General features: G+C 44.9%; 1 pseudogene; it reads right to left on the bottom strand.

The window, feature by feature from the left end:
• Positions 1-12,044: 12,044 nt before the first annotated feature.
• On the bottom strand, positions 12,045-12,565 carry LOC135507442 (E3 ubiquitin-protein ligase RNF170-like; annotated as a pseudogene).
• Positions 12,566-23,953: the final 11,388 nt, after the last annotated feature.

Below are 23,953 nucleotides of genomic sequence, written 5' to 3'. Positions count from 1 at the left end.
GTTTTTTTTCCTTGAATTGCTTCTAATATTACCCTAATAAAGATTTGAACGGTTTGTGAAGGTTTGGTATTGCAGGCCTATGATAAGGCAGTGTGCTCCGGTGCTCCCACTGACTCCGACAGTTGAACTTGAGGTGAGGAAGTCTAAGGCCTACCAGAGTTCCTGCTATAATCTATCAATATAACGCTGATCTTAAAACAAAATATTTTGATTGTACATTTATGAATTAGCCTCCTTTTGTATGTCTATATCTGTATAGTAGCCATCTGACATAAATAAACGCATGTCGGTGTCGCAGCATGCCACTGGCATATTTCTATCAATCTCTCTGGGGTTAGGCCTCAGCTTCTCTTCCTTTATATATATCAAACCAAATTTCAGTTGTCACACGCGCCAAATAAAACAGGTGTAGAACTTACAGTGAAATGCTTACTTACAAGACCTTAACCAACAATGCATTTTTTTTAAATACATTAAGAAATAAAAGTAACAAATAATTAAAGAGCAGCAGTAACATAAAAATAGCGAGATTATATACAGGGTCAATGTAATATGTACATGTAGGTAGAGTTATTAAAGGGACTATGCATAGATAATAACAGAGAGTAGCAGCAGCGTAAAAGAGAGAGAGGGGGGGAAATGCAAATAGTCTGGGTAGCCATTTGATTAAACATTCAGGAGTGGGGGTAGAAGCTGTTTAGAAGCCTCTTGGACCTAGACTTGGCACTCCGGTACCTCTTACCATGTGGTAGCAGAGAACAGTGGCTGGGGTCTTTGACCATTTTTATATATACAGTGGGGCAAAAAAGTATTTAGTCAGCCACCAATTGTGCAAGTTCTCCCACTTAAAAAGATGAGAAGCCTGTAATTTTCATCATAGGTACACTTCAACTATGAGAAAATAAAATCCAGAAAATCACATTGTAGGATTTTTAATGAATTTATTTGCAAATTATGATGGAAAATAAGTATTTGGTCACCTACAAACAAGCAAGATTTCTGGCTCTCACAGACCTGTAACTTCTTCTTTAAGAGGCTCCTCTGTCCTCCACTCGTTACCTGTATTAATGATACCTGTTTGAACTTGTTATCAGTATAAAAGACACCTGTCCACAACCTAAAACAGTCACACTCCAAACTCCACTATGGCCAAGACCAAAGAGCTGTCAAAGGACACCAAAAACAAAATTGTAGACCTGCACCAGGCTGGGAAGACTGAATCTGCAATAGGTAAGCAGCTTGGTTTGAAGAAATCAACTGTGGGAGCAATTATTAGGAAATGGAAGACATACAAGACTACTGATAATCTCCCTCGATCTGGGTCTCCACGCAAGATCGCAAGGTTGAGCATTTTTTACAGTTTGTACAGTATGTAATTGTATATGTATTTATGTAAAACTATAGGGAACACAATGGAAATAAGTCCCACACTTTATTGTGCAATCACTACACACAATACACCATAATGACAAATTGTTGGTAAAGTAGGGGTATAGCTTTAAAACACTGAATTGCATTATGGGTAACTTAGTAAGTTAACTTTCGGTTTTGAATGCAATTGTGTGTGATGGGGACGTAGCTGGACTGTGAGCCACACTCTTTTTACTCGGTTAGCCCACTATTTTATTTGGTCATTCGGACTACTTCAAATGATGTACACGTTTTAATAAAAGCTAACTACTTCAGTGGAATTCCAGACTAGCTCGTCATTAGCAGCGGATAAGATCCCCAAATGTGGGAATTACCACAGAGCATCGGTAAATTCCAGAAGACCGTCTGGAGGCGAGGCAAGAAATGTAACATTGTGGACTCATCCGGGATTTTTCGTGCCCTCATCGGTGAGTTATTCACATTCTACCTGGAATATCAAAGAGAAGAGAAATAAGAGAATTGGACTTTCACAAGCTAAGGGCTAACGAAGTTAATCATCATTGTTTGAGTAGTGTCTGACATTCTAGCTAAAGCAGTGAATTGGCTTATATGTTATTACGAGAAATAATTCGCCTGAGGATTCGACGTGCTACTCAAACCCATTCATGTAGCTAAATACAGTGAATGAAGAAAGTTAATCACAAATCTCATTTGCCGACTGGGTGAACAAATTTGATGTTGCAAATGCTAACAGTAACTGCAATCCATTTATGCCAAGTTCAGAGGTAGCTTATATGCAGGCCACCGCAGCTAATATGGCTGACTCATGCCGTGAGGCAAAGACGTCTCCTCAACGGCCAAAGGGAGAAACAAATCCATTTAAGTACGTAGTGAAAAATGGAAATTTGGGTGACAGTGGAATCGAATCACAGCTAAGTCACAACCAAAACTATGCCAGCTGGCATGATAGATGCTCACCTAAAAATGCTATCACTGGAAATGTGTTTCAACCAACTACTGAAATGCTGCATACTCCATGCACTAACCCTTTCAACTCTGCCAACCACAGACTCTATGCAGTGAGTACCCCTGTAGATGCTGTTTAATCCTATCACCCACACAGGATCACAGCAGCTCTGCCCTCCAGTTATGCCTCCTGTGGAAACCACCGCTCACAGTCGCAGGACAGGCATGGATGTATTCGGAGTGATGCTCTGCCCAGTAAAGGTAATGAAATGTACTGTTCTGAAAACATAGTCTCACCCAGGCGAGCAAGATCCAGTTCCCATGGCAGGCAGCCCCGGCATGTACATTATGATATCTCATCTGACAGTGAGGACAAATACGCTACTCAGAAGGAGAGGATCACTATGACCAGGTCAATTTGATGGTTTGGGCTCATGGAGAGAGTTCTTACATCGCTTTGAGAGCTGTGCTAGAGCTAATCACTGGTCAGAAAGGACAAAATTAGTCCAGCTGAGATTCTGTTTAGTGGGTGCTGCAGGGGCTGTGGTCCACAAGAGCCCTATGTCTTCCCGTTGGGACTACACACGCATAGTGGGGGAGGTGGACTCGGCCTACTGGCCAGCATCGGAGCATGCAGCTAACATTGGCATTGAGTTGAGGCAGAGAGTGCGCAAACCAGGTGAATCACTGCATGTATTGAGAGGTGACATTTATGAGAAAGTATCCATTGTGTATGCAGATCGCCCCGAGCCAGAACAGGATTCTATCAGTGTGGAGGTATTCACTAATGCCATGGGAGACGCCGGCATTGTGCAGAAGCTACTGGAGAAGGGCACACCCTCATTGGCACGAGCATACGAGGCCGCCCACAGGTACAAAACCACCATGCGAGCAGCTAACAGTGTTACAACTAATGCAGTCTGGTGTGCAGTCTACAGAGCGGAGAGCCAGAGCAGCTACCTTATGGGAAATCATGGACCACAGCGAAGATTAAGGCAAGAGTTGGAATACACCACCTGTAGAGCGGAGTCAGAAACCTCCAAAGTCCAGCTTCAAGCCACACAAACCAAAGACTGGTGAGTGCAAAAATACAAATTGGAACGAAATCAGATGCCACAACTTCCAAGGCATTGGACACATGAAACGGAGCTGTCGATCACCAAGGACGCCAGCTAAGCTGCGGGCAATGCCCCGAGTCGCCCAATTCCACCAAGAGCCAAAACACACCTGCTCAATGTCCCGAAATGTGTATCCACCTACTAATGTACAATATGGAGGTATGTGCTCTTTTGGACAGCGGGGCATGGATAAAGGCGCTGCCTTGGTGCTGTTACGACAGGGCATTGGTCCTGTAAATGTCAAAGTCTTTGGAGAAGTTGATCTGCCCATTCAGGTTGGTACGGTCACAGTGAGTGTCAACTTCATCGCTGCAGACAGGGCAGAGAACGCCAAAGCCATCCTCGGTCATCCATTCCTGGAGCAGTCACGGGCACGCCTTGATTTCGCCTTGATTGTGCTGTTGGTGAACAGGTGCTGTACTTCAACCTGAAGAACAGACTGAAAGTGCGTGTTGTAAGAATAGCACTCACAGCCATTCTCAAATTGGGGTGTGAGTGCATTGTGCCGTGGAACGCCTACTTCCCAAGATCCTGTCAGAGGCGACATGGTGCTAAGCCCAACTAAAGGATTCATTGAGAAGCACCGTCTACTGGTGTCACGGGCTTTGGTAGACACAAAGGCCAAGAATCAAATCCCCAACCCAGGAACAGAGTCAGTGAAAGTAAAAAAGGGAGATATCGCCAGATTCCTCCAGGCAGCAGATGTTGTTCAGCCCACTGATACTTCTTCCATTTCATCACAAACTAGTCTCATCCCCCCAGCGGTTCCTGATCACTTACAGTTGGTGTATACGGAAAGCTCTACTGTGCTAAGTGCGGACGAACGTTGTGGGCTGGCTCAAATCCGTAGTTCCTACGGGGATGTCTTCTCTATTGGACCCACAGATCTTGCTCGCACTAGTCTTGTACAGCATGACATTCAGACGTGGGGCTCTTGTGAAGCAGCAACCACGACGGATGGCATTCGATCCAGCAAAGTCTTGAAACTGGAGTAGCCTCTCCAAGTCACAGCAGCTGGGCTCCACCGATAGGCATGGTGCGCAAAAAGGACCAGACATACCGTCTATGAGTGGACTACAGTGCTCTCAATGAGCGTACTGATAAGGATGCATATCCTCTTCCTCGTATCCAAGACACTCTCGATACCATGTCGACGGCCAAATGGTTTAGCACTTTGGACTTAGGGTCAGGCTACAGGCAGGTAGAGCTTACTCCCAGGGCCCGTAAGGCTTTCTACAGCAGAAAGGGCCTCTTTGAATGGAATGTGATGCCTTTTTGCTCTGCAATGCACCTGCGACGTGTTCAATCGGCTACACCAAGCCAACCTAAAATTGAAACCCTCCAAGTGCTGTCTCTTCCTCCGACAGGTAACCTACCTTGGGCACATCGTTTCCGAACACGGCATAGCCACAGATCACCAGAAAATTCTTAAAGTCCAAGAATGGCCCCAGCCTACCTGCATTTCAGAAGTCCGTCAGTTCATCGGCCTGGCCTCCTACTACCGACAATTTGTCAAAGATTTCGCTACTGTAGCCAAGCCCCTTCATGAGCTTACAAAGAAGCATGCTTGTTTCCGTTGGACGCCAGAGTGCCAGGAGGCATTCAAACAAACAATCAAACAATTAAAGAAGCTACTCACCACTGCTCCCATCTTGGGATATCCACTTGACAGCGGCGACCTCATCCTCAATACAGATACCAGCAACTTCGTCAATGGAGCCGTCTTTTCCCAAAATGCAGGATGGTGAGGAACACGTACTAGCGTATGGGAGCCAGCGGTTGTCCCCTCCGAGCAAAACTATTATACCACACGGAGGGAGCTAATACCTTCTCAGAAGACCCTTCATCATGCGCACCCACCACAGCAGCCTTCGGTGGCACATAAGGATGAAGGAACCAGAAGGTCAACTGGCAAGGTGGCTCGAGAAGTTTGGGGAGTATAACTTCAAGGTCATACATCGTCCAGGACGCCACCACAAAAATGCTGACATCCTGTCCAGGAGGTCATGCCGCCAGACTTACCCCTGCACTATACAGGACCCTAACCAGAACAATGATAGTTTCAGGCACCAGGAAGTGCAGGGTGACTTCGGCTCCAGCATAGCTGATTACGCTGTAGAAGCTACTTCTATGGAGCTCTGTTCAGTGAGGGTAGGGGAAGACTCCAGCCAACAGCCTGCACTCCCTGGAGCTTCTAGAGCTTCCATCAACGTGGAGTTGGGTCATCGGGAGAGTGAAGATGACACATCGGATGTGGAAAAGATTCGCCTCACCGATGCAAGTGACATTGTTCTGTTCCATGGATGGACTACTGAGGAATTACGTCAAGCTCAGATGGCTGACTCTGATATAGGCCCCATCAAGAAATGGCTCAAGGAAGGACAGGAAAACCCATCGTGGGGAGATGTGTTGCCTTTCGGGCCAGCGTCTAAGGCCTATTCGAGCCAGTGGAAGAGACTGTATGTCAAGGACAGCATTCTCTGAGTTTTACCCACAGATACTCCTACCTCAAGCGTTCCCGAACGGACATCATGAAGCAGATGCAGGATGGCCCAATAGCTGGTCATTTTGGCGTGGAACGGACAATTGCCCGGCTGCAGACAAGATACTACTGGTACCGAATGAGAGAGGATGTCACACTATGGTGTCGTACATGTGCGAGCTGTGCCGCTATTGCCAGACCTTCGAGGAAGCCCCAAGCACCTTTGGGCACTGTCCGTGTGGGAGTACCCATGGAGAGGATAGCCATTGATCTCATGGGCCCCAACAGAACACTATAATCGCTACATATTGGTGGTTCAAGATTATTTCACAAAGTGGATGGAGGCCTACCCTCTGCCAAACGATCAAGCCATGACAGTGGCTAAAGTTCTGACAGCTGAATGGGTATGCTGCTATTGAGCCCCACAGACACTCCACAGCGATCAAGGCTCCAACTTCGAGTCTGAAGTCTTACAAAGAATGTATGAACTGTTAGGAATCAAACAGACTCACACAACCCAGTCATTGGGACTGGGACCTCATGATTCCATTCACTGTGATGGCCTATAGAGCAACAAAGCACAGCTCAACAGGGTTCACTCCAAACATGATGCTCCTTGGAAGAGAAGTAACAGAACCCATCGAGCTGGTGGCTGGCTTGCCACTCGTTCACGATCATGACAAGACGCATCCACAGTGTGTGGCACAGCTACGAGACATATTGGAACTTGCTCACCAGAAGGGAAGTGCTGGGTAGTCTGTGGAGCATGCCAAAAAACAGTATGGCAAGAATGTCGCAAGGACATACTACAACGTTAGTGACACAGTATGTACTTAAATAAAGGAATAAAGTTAGGAAGTTCCTACCATCCTATGAGGGATCAGCTGGATGATCATCCTATCAGCTAGATGACTTGGTTTACCGGATTCAGAAGAGTCCGAGAACAAAGGTGAAGGTTGTTCATCACAACAAAGTCAACAACTCCCGCACCACTCTAGACAACAGCTGGGTGTCAACACACGCTGAATCATGGCAACCTGCAGAGGTCTTGTCGCCTGATCTGGATGCAGGCCTCCACGATTCTGATCTGGATCTACCCACCCTTTTCATGGATGAACAAAACCGCGACAATGGTAGTGAGAAGGACGCAGAGCTTGCTTCTGATACCACTTCTTTTGTGAGTTGGTCGGCGACACCAGATGGAGTTCAGTCTAGTGGGGGTAGCATAATGCATTAAGGCCAAGCATGGACTGTTACTCGCCCTGCTTTCGGTCAAACTCCCACAGGGAGGCCAAAGAGGAACAAAAGACCACCTAACCAGTGTTGATGTTGAACTGAACTGTTACATACGAACTGTTCTGGGACGTTAAACATTTTTATTGCTGCATTATTATAGCCCCCCTCCAAAAAAGAACAAAACACACTGATGTAGGTGGGACTGTAAATTGTGACAGTTTTATATTATATGCATTGGGTATAGCTTTAAAACACTGAAGTGCATTATGGGTAACTTAGTAAGTTAACTTTCGGTTTTGAATGCAATTGTGTGTGACGGGGATGGAGCTGGACTGTGAGCCACGTTCTTTTTATTCCATTAGCTCACTATTTTATATTGTCATTCGGACTACTTCAAATGACGTACACGTTTTAATAAAAGCTAACTACTTCAGTGGAATTCCAGACTTGCTCTTCATTAGCAGCGGATAAGATCCCCAAATGTGGGAATTACCACAGAATATCGGTAAATTGCTCTGGCCCTGGAGCTAGCAAGTGAAGGCTCCCCTGAGCCATCCCGACTACGGTCTAGAGGCAAGGCAAGAAAGGTAACAAAATCAAAAACAGGTTTTTATACATTTTAGCAAAAAAATAAATATTATTCACAAAAGTATTCAGACCATTTGCTATGAGACTCAATATTGAGCTCAGGTGCATCCTGTTTCCATTGATCATCCCTGAGATGTTTTTACAACTTGATTGGAGTCCACATGTGGTAAAGTCAATTGATTTGACATGATTTGGAAAGGCACACAATTGCCTATATAAGGTCCCACCAGTTGACACTGCATGTCAGAGCAAAAACCAAGCCATGAGGTCGAAGGAATTGTTCGTATAGCTCCGAGACAGGACTGAGTCAAGGCACAGATCTGGGAAAGGGTACCAAAAAATGCAGCATTGAAGGTTCCCAAGAAGTTCCATCAATCTCAAAAGGAAGAAGTTTGGAACCACCATTACGCTTCCTAGAGCTGGCCGTCCAGCCAAACTGAGGCCGATGGTCACTCTGACAGAGCTCCAGAGTTCCTCTGCAGTGATGAGAGAACCTTCCAGACGGACAACCATCTCTGTAGCACTCCGGTCACGCTGCCGGGAGGCAGGCGCAAGAATGCGTAATAGGGGTTTTTATTTACCAAAATTACAGCGTGCCATGTACAGGCACAAAGACCAAACAAACACTAATCATTAGAACAATACATGTGTCACGTAAGGGCCAGGTGTGGGGCCAGGTGTGCACAATGAAAGTTCCAGAGGGATCCGTGACAGTACCCCCAGCGCAACGACACCGGTCTTGAGGACGATCACAGGAACGCAGTGCAGGTCGATCAGGACCCGATGCAGCTGCCGAAGTTGCGTCGTTGTCGGACGGGCCAGTTGACAATGCCGAAGTAGCGGCGGTGTCGGACAGACCAGTAGCAGTGGCGTTGGACGGGCCAGTTGTGGCTGCTGAAGTAGAGTTGTCGGACGGACAAGTTGTGGCGACGTCGGACGACCCAGTTGCAGCTGCCAAAGTTGCGGCGGTGCCGGACGGACCAGTCACAGCGTAGTCGGATGGGCCATTCCCGCTGTCTCCCTTAATGGTCGATTATTCTGTCACTCTGGCATGAAGGATTCGGGAGACAGGCGCAGGAATGCGTAAATTACGGCGTGCCGTGTAAGGGCACAGGGAAGAACGCCAAACAAACACGTAACAAAAACAGAGTTGAAACCCAAACAAAAGAGCGAGGAGTACCTTGAATAAATAAACATGCACACGATGATTAATACACGGGACGAGGCCGGTAATCATCTGCGCAATCCACAAGGGCACGAAAGCCCAAAACACACCACACAGGTATTCACACGCACCAACGGACATTGTAACAATAATCGACCCCCAACAGAAATCAAAAGGCACATATATACAAATACTTATCCGTGGGAATAGGGGAAGTTGGCATAAAGGGCCGGGACGCAGGCGCAAGACTGCGTAATAGGGTTTTTTATTTACCAAAATTACAGCGTGCCATGTACAGGCACAAAGACCAAACAAACACTATACAAAACACAACAAAAGAGCAAGGAGTACCTTGAATAAATACACAATTGCACATTGTAACAATAATCAACCCCCAACAGAAACCAAAGGCCACATATATACAAATACTAATCCGTGGGAATAGGGGACAGGTGTGCATGATGAAAGTTCCAGAGGGATCCGTGACACCACCAATCAGGGCCTTATGGTAGAGTAGCCAGACTGAAGCCACTCTTCAGTAAAAGGCACATGACAGCCCCCCTGGAGTTTTCCAAAAGTCACCCAAAGGACTCTGACCATGAGAAGCAAAATTCTCTGGTCTGATGAAACCAAGATTGAACTCTTTGACCTGAATGCCAAGCATCATGTCTGGAGGAAACCTGGCACCATCAATACGGTGAAGCATGGTGGTGGCAGCATCATGCTGTGGGGATGTTTTTCAGCGGCAGGGACTGGGAGACTCGCCAGGTTTGAAAGATGAACCGAGCAAAGTACTGAGAGATCCTTGATGAAAAACTGCTCCAGAGCACCCAGGACCTCAGACTGGGGCGAAGGTTCACCTTCCAACAGGACAATGACCCTAAGCACACAGCCATGAAAAAGCAGTACTGGCTTCGGGACGAGTCTCGTATGTCCTTGATTGGCCCAGCAGAGCCCGGAGTTGAACCCGATCTAACATTTCTGGGGAGACCTGAAAATAGCTGTGCAGAGAAGCTCCCTGTCCAACCTGACAGAGCTTGAGAGGATCTGCAGAAAATAATGGGAGAAACTTCCCATATACAGGTGTGCCAAGTTTGTAGCATCTTACCCAAGAAGACTCAAGGCTGTAATCGCTGCCAAAGGTGCTTCAACAAAGTACTGAGTAAAGGGTCAGAATCTTTATGTAAATGTGATATTTTAGTTTTTATTATTTTATAAATCTGCAAGAATGTCTAATAACCTGTTTTTGTTTGTCATTATGGGGTATTGTGTGTAGATTGAGGAGTGAAAACGAATTCATCAATTTTAGCTGTTGAAGGGGGAAGAGAGATTGAATATATTCCTGTGTTACGCTTTATCAACAAAATATACATTTGTTTTTATTACCAGTGTGTTATCCATCTACCACAGCTGTCAAAGTAATCAATGATGAGAGATTCCATGTGGCTATTGCTTCCTTAACATAGCAATACATTTCTCCCAAATCAATCAATGTGTCAACTTCGGTGTGGTGACAAAGTTCAACATAACTTACCGTTTTTGGATGTTTTTGATTATTATCGGAGATAGAGATTGCATTGTACTTCTCAAACACACCCAAAATAACTATAGTCGCAAACGTGAACGAAATGTTAACTTCAGATCAGTCAGTTCAGCAGAATTACATCTCATCAGATCAGGAAATAATAATATGTTGATTTATTTTATTTGTATATTGCCTTTAGTACCCTTACCAAACGAAGTATACTTTTTGACTGATTTCCCCCATACATCTCAAACTCTCACTGGACAACTATTGTTATCTGCTGGTACACTACATGGCCAAAAGTATGTGGACACCCCTTCAACTGAATGGATTCGGCTATTTCAGTCACACCCGTTGCTGACAGGTGAATAAAATCAAACACACAGCCATGAAATCTCCATAGACAAAAATGGAATGGTCCGTACTGAAAAACTCAGTGACTTTCAATGTGGCACCGTCATTGGGTGCCACCTTTCCAATAAGTCAGGTCATCAAATTTCTGCCCTGATAGACATGCCCTGGTCAACTGTTTGTGCTGTTATTGTGAAGTGGAAATGTCTTGGAGCAACAGTGGCTTAGCCGCGAAGTGGTAGGCCATACAAGCTCACAGAACGGGACTGCAGAGTGCTGAAGCGTGTAGTGCATAGAAATGGTTAATCAGCACAATAATTGTTCGTCAGGAGCTTCATGAAATGGGTTTCCATGGCCGAGCAGCTGCACACAAGCCAAAGATCACCATGCACAATGCCAAGCATCGGCTGTAGTGGTGCAAGCTCGCCGCCATTGGACTCTGGAGCAGTGGAAACTCGTTCTCTGGAGTGATGAATCACGCTTCACCATCTGGCAGTCCAATGGACGAATCTGGTTTGGTGGATGCCAGGAGAATGCTACCTGCCCGAATGCATATTGCTAACTGTAAAGTTTGGTGGAGGATAAAAAATGGTCTGGGGCTGTTTTACATGGTTCAGGCTCGGTCTTTTGCTGTAGCAATAATAATGCTATAGCATACAATGACATTCTACATGATTCTATACAGTTTGGAGAATGCCTTTTCCTGTTACACCATGACAATGCCCCCGTACACACAGCGAGGTCCATACAGAAATGGTTTGTCGAGATCGCTGTGGAAGAACTTGACCGGCCTGCACAGAGCTCTGATCTCAACCCCATTGAACACCTTTGGGATGAATTGGAACACCGACTGCTAGTCTGGCCTAATCGCGCAACATCAGTGCCCGACCTCACTAATGCTCTTGTGGCTGAATGGAAGCAATGTTCCAACATCTAGTGGAAAGCCTTCCCAGAAGAATGGAGGCGGGTATAGCAGCAATGGGGGACCAACTCCATATTAATGCCCATGATTTTGGAATGAGATTAACAACAAGCAGGTGTCCACATACTTTTGTTCATGTAGTGTAAGTTCCTTTTTCAGGTCAAGCCATAGTCCCCACAGGCAATACAAAAGACTGTTATCGGGGCCCCATGGAAGTCCAAAGCAATAGAAAAAGAGCACTGACCCTCACAGTGTCTTTGACCTGACATGATATAAAGAGGTATGGGATTGATTGCATACTCCTGCCCTGTGGCTGTCCATCAACCTGCCAGTCTCTGAGTCATCACTTTGTGGTACATGACGAAGATGAAGAGGAGCAAGATGACAAAGGAGTCGACCATGAAGCCTAGCAGGCTGAACAGGGCCTTGGGGATGAAGTCCAGCAGGGAGGCCCCACCAGACACAGGATATGAATACAGAACATCCAGAAGGGGCCGCTCACGGAGAACATCTCCCCGAAGGCGTGGCGCAGCAGAGTGGGGACGTCCCACAGGCAATCCATGAGCGATCTGGGCTGGCCAGAGAATCACCGGTTGTAGTCGTTGAGATCCTACAAGATGAGTATTGGCTCAGCTTACCCATCCTGGACCTGCTGCAGTGAGGCGTGGTCTTGGAAGAGCAGGAAAAGCAATGTAGCCATTTGTCTACAGATGGGACAGTTAATAGCACCAAGCCAAGTCCCAGACCTCCCGTATGCAACTATACAGGAACCACAGAAGAGGTGGCCACAGTTGGTTTCTACCGGCAGTGCAGCCTAATGTAAGCACACTGGACAGGACATATCAGTGTAGTAATGCGACCTGGGCTTGCCGGGAGCAGCTTCAACAAACCCCCGAACAGCGTACATGTGCTTCTGGGTCTCTGGGTAGAGGTTTTGTTGATAATCTCTGCAGAGCAGTGTAAGTCAATAACGTGACACTCAGAACTACCACAATCAGGACTGGGTTGCTCACCCCTTCTATTAATTAATTTTCATCTTGTAGTAAATAGTACACATCCCCACACGGGTTTTCATCCATTACACCCACTCATATCCTGCACTCCATGTCCATTGGAATTATGGTCGTTTGAGACGGAGAGCTTGTAAATCACAGGACCCATCCACAGTCATGCAAAATAGATTGCAGAATCCCGGATGAGGGTTGTCCGAGTAGAATCCCATTAGGTGCTCCCTTCTCCCAGTCCCAGAGTAACCTGGGGGAAACAAAATAAGCACAATTTTAATGAATGTCAGTCTTTCCGCTTCAGTTTAATAAGATTGAATCTAATAGACATTTATTTCATATCAATTTAATTAAATAATTTTAGAATTGTGTACAATTATTTAAATCTTGTGTTGAAATGTATAGACAGTGGGGAGAATTGTAAGTAACATCTGATTCCAACTCACACTCTCAAACATGTAGATCCCCTGAACGCAGCTCACTCTCCAGATCCCACTCACATGAATTCTGATCACACACTATTTAGTTCAGTTGACATGATGACTCCTTGCTGTCCCTAGTCCACCTGGCCGTGCTGCTGCTCCAGTTTCAACTGTTCTGCCTTATTATTATTCGACCATGCTGGTCATTTATGAACATTTGAACATCTTGGCCATGTTTTGTTATAATCTCTACCCGGCACAGCCAGAAGAGGACTGGCCACCCCACATAGCCTGGTTCCTCTCTAGGTTTCTTCCTAGGTTTTGGCCTTTCTAGGGAGTTTTTCCTAACCACCGTGCTTCTACACCTGTATTGCTTGCTGTTTGGGGTTTTAGGCTGGGTTTCTGTACAGCACTTTGAGATATCAGCTGATGTACGAAGGGCTATATGAATAAATTTGATTTGATTTGATTCTTTGCACCCCATCATTGTGAAGTATTGTTTTTCTTTCAGACACACTTTCAGAGCTCTGTTTTTCCCGTAATTTACTCCTTCCCTGTATGATAGTTTTTGCCTGCTCACTAACTACGCCGTTTGCCTATTCCCTGCCTGTACTTTCCCTGCCTCTATTCCCTGCCTGTATTTCCTATTATCAACCTATTGCCTGATCTCACGGACAACGTTACTATGCTTTCCCCTGCCTGTACTGTTGTCTTTTTGGACCCTCTGTGTATGACCTTCTGCCTGTCCCTGGACCCAGCTACCTGCCTCCTCCTGTGTATGACCTTCTGCCTGTCCCTGGACCCAGCTACCTGCCTCCTCCTGTGTATGACCTTCTGCCTGTCCCTGGACCCAGCTACCTGCCTCCTCCTGTGTATGACCTTCTGCCTGTCCCTGGATCCAGCTACCTGCCTCCTCCTGTGTATGACCTTCTGCCTGCCCCTGGACCCAGCTACCTGCCTCTCCTGTGAATGACCTTCTGCCTGCCCCTGGACCCAGCTACCTGCCTCCTCCTGTGTATGACCTTCTGCCTGCCCCTGGACCCAGCTACCTGCCTCTCCTGTGAATGACCTTCTGCCTGCCCCTGGACCCAGCCATCTGCCTCTCCTGTGAATGACCTTCTGCCTGCCCCTGGACCCAGCTACCTGCCTCCTCCTGTGTATGACCTTCTGCCTGCCCCTGGACCCAGCTACCTGCCTCTCCTGTGAATGACCTTCTGCCTGCCCCTGGACCCAGCCATCTGCCTCTCCTGTGAATGACCTTCTGCCTGCCCCTGGACCCAGCCACCTGCCTCCTCCTGTGGTCCTTTACAATAAACACCTGCTTCGCCCTTCACTTCAAACCAGCTCTCTGTCTCCCATCGTGTTCATTATACTGTGTAGGTTAGAAGAGCATAGCTTCCCCCACTGATCCGTTTCTGGGATGATGAAGAAAGCGAAATAATGAACAACACTACATTTCATAATGGTGGGAGCAAGTTTGGCAGACAAATATTTCATCTCAGTATTACTGCTCCCAACTTACATGATCGATACAGCTGAAAAGGAGGCAAGGAGATATGATTCAAGAAAAGATTAATTGAGTTTGCATGTCCTTTCTCTCCCTCTCTTCCATTTACTTCTCCCTTCCTTACCTGGTGTTGAGGTTCACTGTGAATAAAATGTGAATGACATTGTGGGAAACATGGATGATTATACACATAATAGCACAAAAATAACGGACGTCATTTTGTCTCATAGGCTTACATGCAAAGCAAGCCTGCAGCTCGACTGGCTTCATTCAGTAAGTTTTTCACCGGTTATATACGCTGCAAACTTCTGCACTACTGCATGATTATGCGAAACACAAGTAAGACATAGCACATCTTATTGATTATCTAACTAAATTTGACCTTCTGATTATGTCGGAGCACTAGATCTGTTGATCACTGGAGTCAGGTAGGAGATGTGTTTAGTATAAAGGACTTCATTTTCTACTTCTTTGGTTTTTAAATGGCAGTTGGCAATGCAGAAAGGCTTTCAAAGGCTCAGAAAAATATATGGCATTTTTTTTTCTTCATTGAGGTTTATTGGCAGACTCCAACCTATAAGGTGTATTTCCCCCACCTACTGTACGGGGTAGTTCGTGGGACTAAAATAAGAAAAAAGAAGGGGCGTCAGGGAACGCCCCATTGTCAGGAAATGCTCCCTTGTCAGACCCTTCTCGCCCCCTTGGGCTGAGTTCTCACTTTTGACCAATGGTAGCATGCAATCAAAAAGTGTGTACTGTACGGCAGCAGCCAGTTCAACCCAAAAATGTTGGTAACAACATCAACTGACTTTTCGTCAACTGACTGAAAAGCTAACTGTAAGGTAGCTAAATGCTTCTTATTTCAGAAGTGCATATCCCAATTTTTAAAGAAAGTGTAGAAGAATAAAAAATATGCTATCATATAGCTAACCAGCTAACATTGTACTACGGATTAATAGTTATCAGTGTCTTTACTGTATTAACTAATTTACATAGCTAGCGAGCTATTTTTCCTGTGTAAGGACGAGAGAGCTGTCCTTGTGTCCTCTGCCTAGTCTACACACTCGTGTGTATTTGCTTTCATTTGTCACTCTCTCCACCTCTCATCATCTCTTGTCTCTCTTGTCAGTGGTGTTACAGAAGAAAGGAGGATGGACTTCACCAAGTCTTAAAGCAACACAGTGTCCAGAGTAACCAAGTCCTCACATCTGCTGGTAAGATGGGCAGGAGAGAAGGGCACCTCCTATCTTTCTCTTTTTATCAGCACTTGCCATCAAATGGTTGCCTGGCTACCCATCCACATCGCTCAGGCGAACACCACGCCCACTCCATGATGAGGCTGGATTTGCTTCCTCCCAAAATCTTTTAGAATCCAAACACATTCTGACCTTTCTGATTGGTCCCAGAAACCGATGGGTTGGGCCAAAGCCGGCATTGTCACGACTTGGGTCGGGCGGCATTTGGCGGTCGACGTCACCGGCTTTCTGGCCATCGCCGCTCCATTTTTCATTAATCCATTTGTTTTGTCTTGTTCCCTGCACATCTGGTTTTCATTCCCAATCACACATCATGTATTTATTCCTCTGTTCCCCCTCATCTTTGTATGAAATTGTTTGTTTGTTACGTGTAGCCCGTATTCGGCTGGTTAGCACCGGTTCTGTGTTTGGCCCATGTGTGTTGGTTATTTTGTACCATTTTGTGTACTTTGGGCGTATATTGCTACTTTTCATTGGATATGAATAAAGTGCGCCTATTATCACCCATCTCTGCTCTCCTGCACCTGACTTACCTTCAACCAGTAACGCACACCGTGACAGGCATACACAAATCATAAATCATGTCAGCACAAATTACTTCTAGGATGGCAGGTTGACTGATGCATGGAGAATTAACCATTGTGACCTTTGCCATTTACATTGTCAGCTAAGATGCCCTCTTTCCATTGGCTCTGTGAAAGCAGGCTCTCCACGTCATTGACATGACAAAGTGAGATCTCTGAAACATAAGACTACATGCACTGTACTCGGCCCGAGCAGCACTGACACTTGGTAGTTGTCAAACTTTTTCAACATCAACAAGCCAACCAAAGACCTGTCCTGCCCTCTCTAAGAAGGTCAAATAAACACACCACACACACAGACACACACACACAACACAAACACTACACAAAACAAAACAAAAAACACTTAGGGGCGATGTCCCAGAGAATATGTTGAAAAATCTTTTTAGTCCAGGATTAGGGTTAATCTGTGTCCGGGAAACCATCCCTATAGGCTTGAACTGTGACAAACTGTGACTTGAGCTATGTTCTATGTCTTTATTATAACTTTTCCTGTGGGTCTGAGACGCACACAGAAAGATATCAAAGGTGGATCATCAGCTACTGCATTGTATCTCGTTTGTTCCACAGTCGAAACACTTGATTGTCACGACTTCTGTTGAAGTCGAAGCCTCTCCTTGTTCGGACGGTGCTCGGCGGTCGACGTCACCGGTCTTCTAGCCATCATTGATCCATATTTCATTTTCCATTGGTTTTGTCTTCTTACACACCTGGTTTCAATCTCATTCATTACCTGTTGTGTATTTAACCCTCTGTTTCCCCTCATGTCTTTGTCAGAGATTGTTTGTTATTCAGTGTTGTTTGTATTGGTGCACGACGGGTCCTCGTACCCACTTTGTTTTATTGTTACATTTAGTGTTGGAGTTATGTTTTGTTTGTTGTTATTAAATAACTCCATTACACTTAGTTTGATTCTCCTGCGCCTGACTTCCCTGCCACCTATGCACACGACTCTGACAAGGTATCCATGCAGTTTTTTTCCTCACATTTCTACTAACACTTTATCACATTTGCCTTATGGCAAGGTGCTCCATCATGCTGGAAAAGGCATTGTTTGTCACCAAACTGTCCCTGGATGGTGGGGAGAAGTTGATCTCGTAGGATGTGTTGGTACCATTCTTTATTCATGGCTGTGTTCTTTGGCAAAATTGTGAGTGAGCCCACTCCCTTGGCTGAGAAGCAACCCCACACATGACTGGTCTCAGGATGCTTTACTGTTGGCATGACACAGGACCGATGGTAGCGCTCACCTTGTCTTCTCCGGACAAGCTTTTTTTTTCTGCCTCACTGTGCGTGCAGATGCACTCACACCTGCCTGCTGCCATTTCTGAGCACGCTCTGTACTGGTGGTGCCCCGATCCCGCAGCTGAATAAACTTTAGACGGTCCTGGTGCTTGCTGGACTTTCTTGGGCGCCCTGAAGCTTTCTATACAACAATTGAACCGCTCTCCTTGAAGTTTTTGATGATCCGATAAATGGTTGATTTAGGTGCAATCTTACTGGCAGCAATATCCTTGCCTGTGAAGCCCTTTTTGTACAAAACAAATGACAACGGCACGTATTTCATTGCAAGTAACCATGCTTGACAGAGGAAGAACAATGATTCCAAGCACCACCCTCCTTTTGAACTTTCCAGTCTGTTATTCGAACTCAATCAGCATGACCGAATGATCTCCAGCCTTGTCCTCGTCAACACTCACACCTGTGTTAACGAGAGAATCACTGACATGATGTCAGCTGGTCCTTTTGTGGCAGAGCTGAAATGCAGTGGACATGTTTGTTGGGGATTCAGTCCATTTGCATGGCAAAGGGGGACTTTGCAATTAATTCCAATTCATCTGATCAGTCTTCATAACATTCTGGAGTATATGCAAATTGCCACCATACGAACGGAGCAGACTTTCTGAAAATTAATATTTGTGTCATTCTCAACTTTTGGCCACGACTGTAGATGGTGGGCACAAGGACGTAGTGGAGCTGCTGGTCAAAAAGGGTGCAACGGTCAATGGAATAAACACTGACAACATGGTGACTTGTTATCATCAAGCTACTCATGATGTACGCGTGTCCACACACACACTAATTTTTCCTAATTAATCAGGAATTCCTGTTATTCTGACCATCCTCCAATCATATATAATTTAAACTGACCTACCCCGTAGCCAAACCCCTAATTGCCCTGATTTTTATTATATTTTATGTTGTCCAGATCACATCCCTGAATTTCCTATTTCTGCTAGGCAAGAAAGTTTTGAAATAGGTCAATAGTTATTTAGATCACAAGGGTCACGACCTTTGTGGAGCGGGAGCACGTGTGCAGCTTTTTTAGACCTTGGGGAAACCAGTTATGATCGTCCGATGAAATTAAGAGTTTACTGTTCGATTTGCCACCTTCGACATAAACGAGCCGTACAAGCTGGCTTGAGACAATGGCGGTTGCATGATCAACATTCCCGTTCGGAACATCGATGAAGCCTGAGCTGCAATTTGAAGCTAACTGAAGCTGACTAGCCTCAGAAAATCCTGAAAATATCTACCTAGCGTTGTAATATATCCCTCTGTTTTGTTTTTTTTTGAGACGCATTGATCACGATGTGAGTCAGGTGTCCAAAGGGGTTATTACCTGTCCCTTGGGGCCTTTTGGTAAATATGCAAATTATTTTTCTTCACATGCCTGCCTGTCAAATGAAAAAAGAAATGTTGGTAATGGTTGACAGTTACTCCAAATGGATTGAAGTTTTCACCACCTCAAGTGATATTTGTGTTTCAAGAAACTAGGCATATGTCGCAGGAGAGCCATTTGAACAAACTTTTTATTAAATCTAAATGTGATTTTTGGAAGAAATGTCTTCTCTAACTTCTCAAACTTTAATGTACCTTAACAAACTTGTATGCCATCTGTAAATGAGAATACAATTGTTAAATTACGAGCCTAGTTAGTTTAGCCACATAAAAAGACACCAACCTTACCGCTAGCCATGACTGGCTGAGATAATGAGTGGGCTGTAGTTTGGATTGGTCTGCCATATAGCACACTTCTGTCTATTTGAGCTGGTCAGTATGTCTAGGTAATCCTGTCTAATGTATATATTTTTAAATGCACTGTGTATTAAAACTGCATTAGTGTTACTCTCCACTTTCTGGAGGACAGAGTTTTGAAATCAGTGAAATTCGAGTATGATAGCTAAGGACATGGAGAAAACACCTGTCTCCAGGTTACATCAAATTAGGGGCAACCATGGCATCCGACAGGAGACGTGTCCATCCATGAAGGATGTATACTGGTAAAATAGTCTATCTAGCTATATTTTCAGATATTACACATTTCTAATTTTGAAAGAGTCAATTGCTTGGCTAGCTAGCTAACATTGAACCTGGTTGGTAAGCTACCTGCAGATTCATGCAGGGTAGTAACGTCATGAGTTGGGATTATGGATCATTGTTTACCTAGCTAGCTAGCTACATGTCTTTAAAAAAGACTCCGCTATGCAAGTAACCATTTCAGGTGCGTTTGTACTCTGGTTTTCAGAACACACTCGTCTGAGTGTGCCAGAGTGCAGAATAACTGCTGAATTTACAAACGTTCAACACCCGTTGAATATGGATGGTGTCAGTAAAAAAAAGAGGAATTAAATTGTTGCCAGCAGTACAGTTGCTGCTCCGAGAGCGACACGTTTTGAATTTACGAACAGAAAATCTGTTCAGTTGCCATCATCAACGCTTTGGATAACATAACAGCCTAACCAGCTCGGATAGGGTGAGTAATGTTGAGTGAGCTGTTCTGCCATTTGTGTCTGGAAGTAGCTAGCAAGTTAATGTTAGTACAGAATGGTCTGATCAAACTTTAAAGAGATGAGTGGGCCTAAATCCTAAGAGGGTGTGAACAATGCTGAATGGGTGTAGACAAAAAGGGCTCTCCAGTAGTAGTAGTACCAAAAGATTCGAAGTGCATTTACAAGTTTTGTAGCTCCGAGTCTCTACTTTCAGCCAATGGAAAAAACACAATAAAATGTTTTGCTACATAAGACGGTCGGTCGGTCACATATGTGTATTGCTGTTGTCGTTTTGGTTGGTCTTGTTTTTGTCTTTGCTTCAATAACGAATCTCACCAGATTGGGTCTGCTGTATGGTCGGGATGTCTCCCTAAGGATTGTCCCTCTATATCCCTGACTCGGTATCTCTGCGGTGAGGTCACCAGATACGTAATAGGGGAGTATAAAAAAAAACGTGTAGTTATTCTCGTAGACATTTGTTTTAGAAATTGTATTCTGACTCCTCTCCTGTACTCCTGAGCCCTCACCTGTACTCCCTGTTCACCCACGACTGCATGGCCATGCACGCCTCCAACTCAATCATCAAGTTTGTGGACGACACAACAGTGGTAGGCTTGATTACCAACAACGACGAGACGGCCTACAGGGAGGAGGTGAGGGTCCTCGGAGTGTGGTGTCAGGAAAATAACCTCACACTCAACGTCAACAAAACTAAGGAGATGATTGTGGACTTCAGGAAACAGCAGAGGGAACACCCCCCTATCCACATCGATGGAACAGTAGTGGAGAGGGTAGTAAGTTTTAAGTTCCTCGGCATACACATCACAGACAAACTGAATTGGTCCACCCACGCAGACAGCATCGTGAAGAAGGCGCAGCAGCGCCTCTTCAACCTCAGGAGGCTGAAGAAATTCGGCTTGTCACCAAAAGCACTCACAAACTTCTACAGATGCACAATCGAGAGCATCCTGGCGGGCTGTATCACCGCCTGGTACGGCAACTGCTCCGCCCACAACCGTAAGGCTCTCCAGAGGGTAGTGAGGTCTGCACAACGCATCACCGGGGACAAACTACCTGCCCTCCAGGACACCTACACCACCCGATGTTTTTTTTAAATGTTTTTTTAACCTTTATTTAACCAGGCAAGTCAGTTAAGAACAAATTCTTATTTTCAATGACGGCCTGGGAACAGTGGGTTAACTGCCTGTTCAGGGGCAGAACGACAGATTTGTACCTTGTCAGCTCGGGGTTTGAACTCGCAACCTTCTGGTTACTAGTCCTAACCTTCTGGTTACAGGAAGGCCATAAAGATCATCAAGGACAACAACCACCCGAGCCACTGCCTGTTCACCCCACTATCATCCAGAAGGCGAGGTCAGTACAGGTGCATCAAAGCAGGGACCGAGAGACTGAAAAACAGCTTCTATCTCAAGGCCATCAGACTGTTAAACAGCCACCACTAACATTGAGTGGCTGCTGCCAACACACTGACTCAACTCCAGTCACTTTAATAATGGGAATTGATGGGAAAGGATGTAAAATATATCACTAGCCACTTTAAACAATGCTACCTAATATAATGTTTACATACCCTACATTATTCATCTCATATGTATACGTATATACTGTACTCTATCATCTACTGCATCTTTATGTAATACATGTATCACTAGCCACTTTAACTATGCCACTTTGTTTACATACTCATCTCATATGTATATACTGTACTCGATACCATCTACTGTATCTTGCCTATGCTGCTCTGTACCATCACTCATTAATATATCTTTATGTACATATTCTTTATCCCCTTACACTTGTGTGTATAAGACAGTAGTTTTGGAATTGTTAGTTAGATTACTTGTTGGTTATTACTGCATTTTCGGAACTAGAAGCACGAGTATTAACATCTGCTAACCATGTGTATGTGACAAATATAATTTGATTTGAATGTTGGTGGTAGTAATAATTTGTTTTACAGTAAATCATTTGTCTGGATTTCCTGAATCAGAAATGTCCTAAACTGTTCTGGTCTGTCCTCTCTCAAGGTTATGGTGATGGTGTTTAGATGGAAGGAATAATTTGACCAAGAACAGTGTGAACCCCAACCCCCCCCCCCTCCCCTAACTGGCTGAAGGAATTGTGAAAATGGCGTTCACTACGGCCCTGTCCTGCACCACTTCTACTGTGAGACCTGAGTCCGAGCCAGCAACCTGTACACAGCATCCAGTCAAAGCTATCAACTGCCTTTTCTCTCGGGAGTGCGACATGAGTCCACGTGAAGTGAGCATGGAGAGAGATCCCATCCAAACTTGCTGGTGCATTGGAAGGAAAATGGACAGAACATAATGGACTGTAAAGGACAGTGGTGGCTCAGGTGAGACATTATCTAGGGTCATCCACTTTGAACATGTGCCATTAACCACAAACTGAAACACTATCTGAAATAGAACATGAAATGCCAGGAATGGAAGAATGAATGCGGTGAAGGTGAGTGGTCAACTGTGCCTGTAATTTTTTAGGCTCATCCAAAATTGTTTATTTGGGGTATCAGGTTGATTGTGGAGGTCTGCACACTGCGAAATGTATAGTAATTTAGACTAAGAATGTAATGAGATACCAATCTGTCATTACCATAAGTGTTGAGAATAGTTAATGCTGGAAATATAAGATGAATATACTGTTTGTAAATGCACATTCTAACTGTGATGGTGTGTGCTAAGTTGAGGGTCTTGAATTTGAGTGATAGACTCAACGTGAAGCACTACGGACTGTCATTTGAAATGTAGGTTGTATAACCATGATCGGGTCATTGAATACAATAGTGTGTAATTTGTCATACTATGCTGTTTTTTACTTAAAGACTGTCCATTGTTATATGCTAATATTTTTACTGTTTCAAAATTGTCTTGTGTGACTTGTCTCCGATCGGCAGGAATGTAGGTATGTGGGAGTTGCAGTGAGAAACAGAGAATGGTAGAGATATCAACTATCTTGATCTGCACACAAGAGCTAAATTACATTTTACAACTCTGAATGAGTAAAGCACTTAAGAATAGCTGTGTTGAGGCTGGATTGGTGGATATCTGGCACCATTAGCATCATGGGAGAAGGACTTAACATTTTATTCTAACCCACACAACACTTATTCTAGAATTGACTACTTTTCACATACAAATCTGAGGCTCATAGCGTAACTAAGTGCAACATAAAACCCATCACTCTGTCTGACCATGGACCAGTGAGTTGCCAATGGGACATAGGTAATCAAATAATGTCTAAAAGATTGCTCTTGAACATTAGATTACTGAATGATATAGAATTTACTCAAGGTCAAGAGCACGGATTTTGGAGCCCAGAGTGGACCAACTTAAACGTCATATGTTTGACATCTTAAATGATCGTGCCCCAGGTTATATGAAAAACCACATTGATGGGGTCAGCACAGTTACAATACCAGAGTGAGTGTTATGTCTTGTAAAATCCCAAGAGTAAACAGTACTGCGAGGGGCACCTTTTCCTATACAGGCATTTGTCTATGGAATAGTCAATCACCACCTTCCGGAGACACCTGAAACCCCACCTCTTCAAGGAATACCTAGGATAGGATAAAGTAATCCTTCTCACCCCCCCCCCTTAAATGATTTAGATGCACTATTGTAAAGTGGCTGTTCCACTGGATG

Source organism: Oncorhynchus masou, chromosome 3 (assembly GCF_036934945.1).
Source record: "Oncorhynchus masou masou isolate Uvic2021 chromosome 3, UVic_Omas_1.1, whole genome shotgun sequence".
Classification (NCBI taxonomy): Eukaryota; Metazoa; Chordata; class Actinopteri; order Salmoniformes; family Salmonidae; genus Oncorhynchus; species Oncorhynchus masou.
Note: the sequence above shows the minus strand (reverse complement) of the source record. Positions and strands in the feature narration are given on the sequence as shown.